Source organism: Lissotriton vulgaris, chromosome 10 (assembly GCF_964263255.1).
Source record: "Lissotriton vulgaris chromosome 10, aLisVul1.2, whole genome shotgun sequence".
In the NCBI taxonomy this organism is placed as follows: Eukaryota; Metazoa; Chordata; class Amphibia; order Caudata; family Salamandridae; genus Lissotriton; species Lissotriton vulgaris.
This window is the reverse complement of record NC_141698.1, coordinates 751,136,991-751,144,358: the sequence shown is the minus strand read 5'-3', so window position 1 is coordinate 751,144,358 and position 7,368 is coordinate 751,136,991. Positions and strand designations below refer to the sequence as shown.

General features: G+C 42.4%; 1 protein-coding gene across 2 annotated transcripts in view; it reads left to right on the top strand.

Annotated features, from left to right (window-relative positions):
- The first annotated feature begins 3,166 nt into the window (after window positions 1–3,166).
- Window positions 3,167–7,368, top strand: part of APBB1IP (amyloid beta precursor protein binding family B member 1 interacting protein) — an 880,024-nt gene continuing 875,822 nt past the window's right edge. The window contains exon 1 of one of the 2 annotated variants that reach the window (XM_086941655.1): window positions 3,167–3,379. The gene's annotated coding sequence lies outside the window, so the exon portion shown is untranslated. The remainder of the gene's footprint in view (window positions 3,380–7,368) is intronic. The other variant, XM_086941656.1, reaches the window with a different exon arrangement.

Genomic DNA, 7,368 nt, shown 5'->3' with positions numbered 1-7,368 from the left:
TTACTCGGATGCATCTGGTGCTAAAGGTTTTGGCATACTCTGGGAGGGGCAGTGGTGCGCTGAAAGTTGGCCATTGCATTGGTTGCAACAAGGTCACAGTATCGCCTTTTTAGAGTTCTTTCCTCTACTCGTGACATTGTATGTATGGGGTGAGGAATTCCAGAACAGACCAGTCCTGTTCAATGTTGACAATTTAGCTGTGGTTGAGTTGATCAATAAGCAAAAGGCCAAAGACTTGAGAGTTTTGAGGTTGTTACGTGCATTTATGCTAAAATGTCTTCAGATTAAAATTGTTTTTAAAGCGAGACATATTCCAGGAGTCAATAATTGTATAGCAGACGCTCTGTCTTGTTTTCAGTGGGCAAAATTCCGCATGCTGGCTCCTGGGGCAGAACCCAACAAGACTCAGATCCCACAGTGTGTCTGGGCATGGGGGGAAGGAGAATTGTCGAATTGGTAGAGAAATCAGTAGCAGCCTCTACGAGAAGAAGCTATCTGCAAGCCTGGAACGAGTTCTTAAGTTATGGTAACACGTTTGCTACACATGAGAGGATGGTGGATGATGAACAGTTTTAGCTAGGTTTTATGTTACACCTAATAGATAAAGATTTTTTCCCACACTACTATTGCTGGTAAACTGGCTGGAATTTCTTTTTATGGGCAGTTAAGGTGGGAGAGGGATCCGGTGGGGGGCATTAGTGAAAAAGGTTCTGAGAGGTTTAAGTAGGGAACAGGCTGGTAGCAAGCCGTTGCATCAGCCAGTGACATTTGAGTTGCTGCAATGGATGTTGTTACAGTTGCCTTCTTGATGTTATAATGAGTTTGAGTGTGGCAAGTTTAGGTTATGTTTTTATGGATGGTTGTTTTTTGGGGCATTTAGAGCATCTGAGTTACTAGGTTTACGGAATAGGGCAGGCATACGCAGTGATGAAGTTTTTGTAGAAGACCAACTGCTGAGAATTTGGTTGAGGGCTTCTAAGACAGATCAATTGGGCAGGGGGAAATGGGTTTTATTGAATAGGAGTGGGGTGAGGCTTTGCTGTCCTGTTGGCGAATGGGAGGTTTTCCAGGCTTCTAGTTTTTTTACACCAGCAAACATACTTTGTCATATTTTGTGCACAGGGGCGACAGATTTCAATTGCTCAGCTGTTGCCAGTGATGAGGAAGGTGCTCTTTAGTTTAGGTGAGAATCCTCTACGATTTGGCCCACACTCCTTCCGTATTGGGGCAGCAACGGAGGCGGCGAGATTGGGGTGGTCTTGGTCGGACATTCGTAGGATTGGGAGATGGAAATCCAAATGTTGCGAAAAATATGTTAGGAAATTATTTTCAGTGCATCATTTGTTCTCTTGTTAATTTTTGTTTTTTCTTACCTAGGTCAGATTCAAAGGCTTGTAAGTTTGAAAAAGACAACTTGGGTAGTAGGACACTCCTTCGTAAAGTGTGCTGCTGTTTACGCTGAGCAACAGATTTGTGGGAGATCACTTGGACTTACAAGTGTTAGTCATGAGGTGGTAGGAAAGGGAAAAGGGGGAATGTGTTGGGGGGGGTTTGTTTCCCATGTTGTCACTGATGTGTTCTAGGGGGGCCCTACGGATTTGCTTGTAATTCACCTCGGTGAGAATGATCTAGTCGACTTATCTGGCCTGACTCTAATAAAATTTATGAAACTGGATCTGGCCGTCATCAAGTCTAACTGGGAGGGCACCACGGTGATTTGGACTGAATTCATAACGCAGCTGCTTTGGAGAGGAACAAGAAACCACACAGCTTTGGAGAAGGTGCGACAAAAACTTAATAGAGCCATGAGACTCTTCTGTGAGGGCATCGGAGTTTTGGTTCTATCTCACTCTAACATACAAAGCACTTAGGGGCATCATTTTCGTGAGGATGGGGTACATTTGTCACAGTTGGGGCAAGTGTATTATTTACTGGAATTAAGGGACTTGATCGCACAAATATGGAAGGAAAATATATGGTGCTCTAGCAGAATGTCCTGAAATTTTCTCCTTGGTGGGGCAGGAAAACTCTTTCGGTTTTCCTGGTTGGTGAATTTTTCAGGGGGGTTGGGCAGTCTTGAGCGGGATTGTCCATCCTCCAAGGGGGGAGGTGGGGTACACAGTGACGTGGAAAGGAAATGAAAATGAGGGGGATCTATCAACAGGAGGCAATTCTTCTGGGTTTGCTTGGGTCAACATTGTGGAGTTATGTTTTTGTAGATATGCTAAGTTAAGTTTGGGGATTTGCTTTATCAGATAATTGCAAGATGTCTTTGAGAAAACATATTTTGCACCTGTCTTAATAAAGTAGCCTTTTTTGCTAAATAAAAAGGTTGTGGGTCGTCAATTATTGCGCGAATGTAAGTTATGGTTAGCACAGATAAAATGGCCACTGCAATATTTCTTTGATAAATATCAGAGAATCAACCAAAGAGCCTCAGGCACTATATAGCATTTTTTGGACTTTTGGGCTTTTGCACTAGCAGTACTTTCTCAACTTCCTTTGGGGCTGATATAAGACAATATATTCAAAATAAAGATATAATTTCCTTCCAGAAGTTAATACAGCAATTTTAGTCGTTCTCGCTGCCTTTCACCTGCTGCCTTAGCTGATTTCACTATCTGAAGCCTCTTCAGTTTGGGTGTTGCCGCTGTTTCTAGTTTTGTCTTGTACTTTTCTGTTATCGAACGTCTTGCTCCTCAGAAGTAGGTAGTAAATGCGTTTTTCATGGCGTACAGCTTCTTCGACTGTATCTCACGTGCCTTTGTGACTTAATGTCAGACTACTGTACTTGTCCATGATAGGTCACGGGCAGGCTGAGCTTTTAATTAGTATTTAGAAATGCTGCGCTGCATCGGCACGCGCGACCAAATTACTACTCACGTTTAATAAGAGTGTTTACCTCGAATTCAACACAGGTGAGGCGTTTTAGTTAAGAAAGACGTTGCATTCATGATATGAAAAGTCTGTGTAAAATATTTTTTCCTTTTTATCCGACTCTTCGTGTTGTACGAAGGTGCACATATGAAGACGGGAGGCACGGGTGGTGCCAGAATTATCTCCGCTCAGCTGTACATTTTTTGAGCGCGCGCCTGCTCTCCACGCATGCTTGTTACGGCCTCCTGTTCGAACATGCCTTTTTTAACGCCGACACGTTTGGGGTCGTGCCGCAAAGCGAGACAACATGACACATTTCGCCATGATTTGACTTGCAGATACCACTTCCTTTTAGAGGGGAAACAACGTGTTGCTGCTCTGCAAAGGAGAAGTGTTTCGTAACAAAGTGTGTGGCAAAGAGCTGGCGAGGAAGCCTGTTAGTCACCTACAGTCCTCCGACTAAACATTTGTGGGCTGTAAAAGAGGGAGCAACTTTGTCAAGGTAAGAGACTTTGCTTGCTGTTCGTTTGTAAATAATCATAGGTCTGCCTGCCTGAGAGAATGAAGTGTCTGTAGGTGAGGTTCGCGTGTGCACTTGTTTACCTGCCGCCCGGAAGAGAAATACAGATAACCGGGCGAATGCTAACGTGTAGTCTAAAGAGTAAAATATAAATGCGCGACACACTTGCATTCATAGTCGCATGCTGGCCGCATGTTAAAAGAAAAATACAAAAAAGTGTTCTTTATAGGATTTAATGCCACGTGCTCTCTAGCATGCCATAAACCATACAATTCGCATTGTAAAAGAAAAACGCTACTTGAAAATGTATTATAAATAACATGTATGCCCACAGCAGTGTTAAAGACACTTGTCACGTGATCAGCAGTGTTTGTATATGGATCGCTCATACGAGTGGCATGTACAGATAGGCAAAGGTGGGTGGGGCAGGGCCGAAGGCTACACGTTTCAATGAAGTTCTTGGAACGGTATTTATTTTTTACGGCGATACTGGAAAGCACATTCCACAGTTACGTATCGTTTGTTTGCACTGTACAGTTGAGTTGTCTGTCAACCACTGGAACTCGGTGGCCATTTTAGTAGTAGTGTCTTCTGCATTTGCGAAGGATTTCTCCCAATGCAAACATGTATGAAAATAAATATGCCACTCGTTTCATTATACTTGTTGGTTGCCATCACTGGTGTACACCGAGTTGAGATTGTGAGGGACACTTGCAAATTAAGGAGCGGGGTGGGGGAGGGAAGTTGAAAAAAGGAAGGGAAAGGATGGATGTTGAAAAAAGAGAACGAGAAGCGAAGAATGAAACAGAGGAAACGGAAAAGAATGATGCTTAAATGATAGGGTGAGGCGGATGCTTTTTGTCCTCCTATGTTGTAAAATGTAGAATATACTTTAGTTAAGGTGACACCTGCAGGCATAGAAGCGTCGAAAGGAGTAGGGTGAAATGTGTGTCACAAGATAACATTTATTTTTAAATGTCGCTAAAATGACAGATACTTATTGTTACCCAACTTAACGGTTCTTTGTTTAATTGACCTCAGAAGGTTGAAGGGATGAGTGAACCCACAGGGATTCGAATCTGTGACCATGAGGTCATACGCAGAATTCTTTAGGGAATGCATTAGTCTACGGAACTACCAGTCCAGCGTCATCTGCCTTCCTGGAATAGGATAGGGAATAGGGTTCAGTACCATATTTTATTCCTTTCATTTGTATTTCACTGCAGGCGAGAGTTGACCTAGCCTTGGTGATAATGTAATAAGCAAGCTGCCATTTTCTTTTAACTGTTTAAATGCTTTATTGATGTGTCATTCTTTGCTCCTCTGGGGACTGGGGACTGACAGATAAGAATGACGTCAGGTTAACAATACAGATGACCCAAGTTCTTCCACGTGTGCTACTCAACTCATGCTTTTTCCGATTTGTGGGTGGAAATGCTAAAACGTGTGACCTACGACATTCGTCATGCAGATAACATTTGTTGCATGATTCTGACATTTCTGTCTAGCTCTTAGAGATTCCTTGCGAATGAACGCTAACTTTATCACTCATTTGGAAATGTCTAGAACAGGGGTCTCCAACCTTTTCTGTAATAAGGACTGCTTATGTTCAATTACATTCCTCAAGAGCTACTAATATTAATAATGCTGTAATAGTGACCACATCAGACAAGATTACATTAGTGGCTACAATATGCAAGATGTAATGTAATGTAATGTAATATGTTTCTTGTATAGCGTGGGCTACACTCCAGGGAGCATCTTTGCGCTTTTAGAAAGAACCTGAAACCGGGGGTCTGGTGGATTGGTACAGTTTAGATTAGGGATATACTTTGTGTTTCGGATAGAGTATAGATCCAAGTTTTGAGGGTCTTTCTAAAGATGGATTCAGCTGGGATTAAGCGGAGGTGTGGTGGGAGCGCGTTCCAAGCTTTGGAGCCTAGAACTGCCAGGGCTTTCCCTCCTCTTGTTTTGAGTCTAAACTTGGGAATGGTGAGGAGGTTGGCAGTTTGGGATCTAAAACAACGTGAGGTGGTGTAGTGTTTGAACATACTCTGTATGTAGCTAGGTCCTTTCCCATTAAAGGCTCTGTAGGTGATCAGGAGAATTTTAAAGAGCACCCGTTTGTGAATAGGCAGCCAGTGCAGGATGTTCAGTGCTGCTGTGGCTGATGTTATCCTTTTCCATCCTAACACCAGTCTGGCTGCGGCGTGCTGCACCATTTGTAGTTTGTGGCAGATTTCTCTGTTGGTCCCTGCATAAAGGCTGTTGCAGTAGTCGATGCTGGAGGTTATAAGGGCCACTGCAACCATTTTCCTTGCTGAGAGGGGAATCAGATCGAAGAATCTTCTGAGCCCTTTTATAATGCCAAAGCAGGTCCCTGCTACGGCCACTGCTTGCTGTTTGAAACTAAGGGTGGGGTTGAATTTGATCCACCACAAGCGATTAGGCGTGGGTGCCAGCAGGAATGCAAAGAAAGACTTGTTGAATACGGAATGCCCTACACGGGTAACACCTAACAGCCACAGCAGCAATAGCGCTGGCACCAAGAATATGACATTTGTGAAAAGTCTCCCAAATGTCACTCAAATATCAGCTTTAACTATATGTTATAAATTTGATTATTTTTCTCCAAATATCAGTTATAGATTCTGAAAATAACCACATTTTTTCTCAACTATACATGCTCTATTTTGGCATACATGTATTAACTCAAACAAGGACAAGCTTCTAAATTTAGTAGGCTGAGCTGCACATAGGAGAGCTACTTACAGGTAGCTGGAGAGCTACCAGTTGCTCACGGACTACTCGTTGTTCTAGAAAGACATATTGTGGTAAAAGAGGCTAGATATGGCAAGCATCCTGCAGAATGTTGTTTGATGAGGGAATTGGGGAGCAAAGGGTAAGTTCAGGCACAATGCCAGTATAGGTGCCTCAAAACAATGTAGTGTGGTATAGCACATGCAGGAATGATGCAGTACAATACTGACTCATGTAACAGTAAAGCGGCTGGAGTTTCAGACATATTAGTGACCGATAGAGCGTGTGTTATGTGGAAGCCCAAACAATACTGCTGGAGGCGTGGGGATACCTCACACCAATGCCAAATGTAAGAGGAAAGGGGCCTCTTACGCTACATTGGCTGAAGCGTGGAGTACCTCACATGCAAATGACGCATGCAAGAAGAGGAAGATCCTTTTACACAGCAGAGACTAAAAGGTGGAAAATCCTAATCTCTCTTGACACATCTAGTAGTCAGTGGAGCTCAACACAATATTGGCTGACAAACAACATATTAATGCTCACTGATTGAGTAGGGTGTTCCATCAAAATTTCCACTGCAAGAATTCTACATGTTAGAATTTTCTAGTTCGACCTACGCATATTTCGCTATCTAGCAGAATATCAAAGTAAAGAATGATTAATTGAAATAAAGCTAATGGTTTTAAAGTAGAAATAAATCATTCAGGCAAGATATTTGTATAGTGCAAAATGTAATTTTTTTTGCCAGCAATCAACGTTATTATTGCAACATTTTGTTTGTTATTTACAATTGCAGCCTGCAATATAGCTACATAGCCCACTGCCGAGGGCTATAAGAGCCTTTATCAACTGGTATAGCCCGAGGCAGGAGGGCTATAAGGCTATTAGAGCATTCCAACTATTGAGGGTAGAATGTTCCAAATTAAAAAGGCAGACACAGAAAGACAAATATTAAAATGTCAGAGCAGAAGGCCTATGTCTTCCATTATTAGCCCAGAGCCACTTTCCTGTCTTCAAAGGAACTCCCAATATTCCAGTGTTCTAATGAGCTATATAGGAATGCATGGAGAGAAAAATGATACTAGTCCATTTAGAACTGAGTCGGGCTGCTGAACATAAAGTTTAAAGATAATTAGTTCACATGTGATACATTCTATAACAGTAGATGAAATAGGTAAAGCATTGGCAGCAAAGCAATCATTTGTAAA